This window comes from Lagopus leucura, unplaced genomic scaffold (assembly GCF_019238085.1).
Source record: "Lagopus leucura isolate 7727_CA_CO unplaced genomic scaffold, USGS_WTPT01 32410-0_obj-0_obj, whole genome shotgun sequence".
NCBI classification, from domain to species: Eukaryota; Metazoa; Chordata; class Aves; order Galliformes; family Phasianidae; genus Lagopus; species Lagopus leucura.
Genome location: NW_024965004.1, coordinates 1 through 2,936, shown reverse-complemented (window position 1 = coordinate 2,936; position 2,936 = coordinate 1). Strand labels below are relative to the sequence as shown.

General features: G+C 57.3%; 1 long non-coding RNA gene across 1 annotated transcript; it reads left to right on the top strand.

Moving 5' to 3' along the window:
- The first annotated feature begins 266 nt into the window (after positions 1–266).
- On the top strand, positions 267–2,812 carry LOC122191938. Its single transcript, XR_006182492.1, has 3 exons — positions 267–415; positions 836–943; positions 2,758–2,812. It is a non-coding gene; the product is annotated as an uncharacterized LOC122191938 (long non-coding RNA).
- The last annotated feature ends 124 nt before the right edge of the window (positions 2,813–2,936 follow it).

The following is a 2,936-nucleotide window of genomic DNA, read 5'->3' as shown; positions in this document are numbered from 1 at the left end:
CCCCATAGCTCCGCCCCACAGCCCTGCCCCACAGCCCTGCCCCATAGATCTGCCCCATAGATCTGCCCCATAGCCCTGCCCCATAGCTCCGCCCCACAGCCCTGCCCCACAGCCCTGCCCCATAGATCTGCCCCATAGATCTGCCCCATAGCCCTGCCCCATAGCTCCGCCCCACAGCCCTGCCCCACAGCCCTGCCCCATAGATCTGCCCCATAGATCTGCCCCATAGCCCTGCCCCATAGCTCCGCCCCACAGCCCTGCCCCATAGCCCTGCCCCATAGCTCCGCCCCATAGCTTCGCCCCATAGCCCTGCCCCATAGATCTGCCCCATAGCTCCGCCCCACACATTTCTGCCCCACAGGGTGAGGAAGGTTTTCCCGGCTTCAAAGGCGACATGGGAGTGAAAGGAGAGCGGGTGAGTGGCGCTTAACGAGCTCCTTAATTAACGGCGTCATTAACGAGCTCTTTAATTAATGGTGTCATTAAAGGGGGCATTAATGGGGTCATTAACAAGATCACTAATTGGGTCATTAACAGGGTCATTAACAACCTCCTTAACTGCGTCAATAATGGGGTCGTTGACGGGGTTATTAATGAGCTCCTTAACTGTGTCATTAACGAAGTCATTAATGGGGTTATTAATCAGGTCATTACGGGCTCCTTATAATTACTGATTAATTAATTAATGCCTGATTACTGTGGAGCCGATTAAGAAGGGCCACCTGTGAAGGTAGTGATTCATTAATGAGCGACTAATTAATTAATTACTGTCCGATTGTTAGAAAACTGATGACTAATTAGTGCTAATTAATTAATTGCTGTCTGATTACCGCAGGGCGATGCCGGCCCCCCCGGCTCTCGCGGCGCCGACGGCCCCGAAGGCCCCAAAGGTCGCCTGGGATCAGCGGGGGAACCCGGCCGCATGGGGGCGCCTGGAGACAAGGTTTGCCTATGGAGCCTATGGGAGCCTATGGGAGCCTATGGGAGCCCCTATAGAGCCTATGGGAGCCCCTATAGAGCCTATGGGAGCCCCTATGGGAGCCTATGGGAGCCTATGGGAGCCTATGGGAGCCCCTATAGATCCTATGGGAGCCTATGGGAGCCTATGGGAGCCCCTATAGAGCCTATGGGAGCCCCTATGGAGCCTATGGGAGCCTATGGGAGCCTATGGGAGCCCCTGTGGAGCCTATGGGAGCCCCTATGGAGCCTATGGGAGCCATTGGGAGCCCCTATAGAGCCTATGGGAGCCCCTATAGAGCCTATGGGAGCCCCTATGGGAGCCTATGGGAGCCTATGGGAGCCTATGGGAGCCCCTATAGATCCTATGGGAGCCTATGGGAGCCTATGGGAGCCCCTATAGAGCCTATGGGAGCCCCTATAGAGCCTGTGGGAGCCCCTATAGAGCCTATGGGAGCCTATGGGAGCCCCTATAGATCCTATGGGAGTCCCTATAGAGCCTATGGGAGCCCCTATGGAGCCTATGGGAGCCCCTATAGAGCCTATGGGAGCCCCTGTGGAGCTTATGGGAGCCCGTATGGAGCCTATGGGAGCCTATGGGAGCCCCTATAGATCCTATGGGAGCCCCTATAGAGCCTATGGGAGCCCCTATGGAGCCTATGGGAGCCTATGGGAGCCTATGGGAGCCCCTGTGGAGCCTATGGGAGCCCCTATGGAGCCTATGGGAGCCTATGGGAGCCCCTATAGAGCCTATGGGAGCCCCTATAGAGCCTATGGGAGCCTTTGGGAGCCCCTATGGAGCCTGTGGGAGCCCCTATGGAACCTGTGGGAGCCCCTATGGAGCCTATGGGAGCCTATGGGAGCCCCTGTGGAGCCTATGGGAGCCCCTATAGATCCTATGGGAGCCCCTATAAAGCCTATGGGAGCCCCTATGGAGCCTATGGGAGCCTATGGGAGCCCCTATAGATCCTATGGGAGCCCCTATAGATCCTATGGGAGCCCCTATAGAGCCTATGGGAGCCCCTATGGAGCCTATGGGAGCCTATGGGAGCCCCTATAGATCCTATGGGAGCCGCTATAGATCCTGTTGGAGCCCCTATGGGAGCCCCTATGGAGGCTATGGGAGCCCCTATGGAGCCTATGGGAGCCTTTGGGAGCCCCTATGGAGCCTTTGGGAGCCCCTATGGAGCCTATGGGAGCCCATATGGAGTCTATGGGAGCCTATGGGAGCCTTTGGGAGCCCATGTGGAGCCTATGGAAGCCTATGGGAGCCCCTATAGATCCTACGGGAGCCCCTATGGAGCCTATGGGAGCCCCTATGGAGCCTATGGGAGCCTGTGGGAGCCCCTATAGATCCTATGGGAGCCCCTATGGAGCCTGTAGGATCCCCTATAGGATCCCCCATAGCATCCCCCTATAGATCCCCCATAGGATCCCCTATGGAACCCCCATAGCAGCCCCTATAGAGCCTGTAGGGCCCCCTATGGAGCCTGTAGGGTCCCCTATGGAGCCCTTCGGATGCCCTATGGAGCCCTTAGGATCCCCTATAAGATCCCCCATAGGATCCCCCTATGGATCCCTTAGATCCCCTATAGAGCACATAGTATGTCCCATAGGATCCCCTATAGAGCCCTTAGGATCCCCTATAGAGCCTTTAGGATCCCCTGTAGAGCCCATAGGATCCCCCATAGGATCCCCTATAGAGCCCTTAGGATCCCCTATAGGATTCCCTATAGATCCTACAAGATTCCCCCCATAGGATCCCCCCATAGGATCCCCTAAATCTCTGCTGTCCCATAGGGCAAACTGGGGGTGCCAGGACTGCCGGGTTACCCGGGGCGGCAGGGCCCCAAGGTGAGTGTGGGGCGGCCCCATAAGTGCCCCTGCCCCATAAGTGCCCTTGACCCCATAAGTCCTCCACCCTGTAAGTCCCTCTGACCCCAAACACCCCTCCAACCCCACATCTGACCCCAAACCCC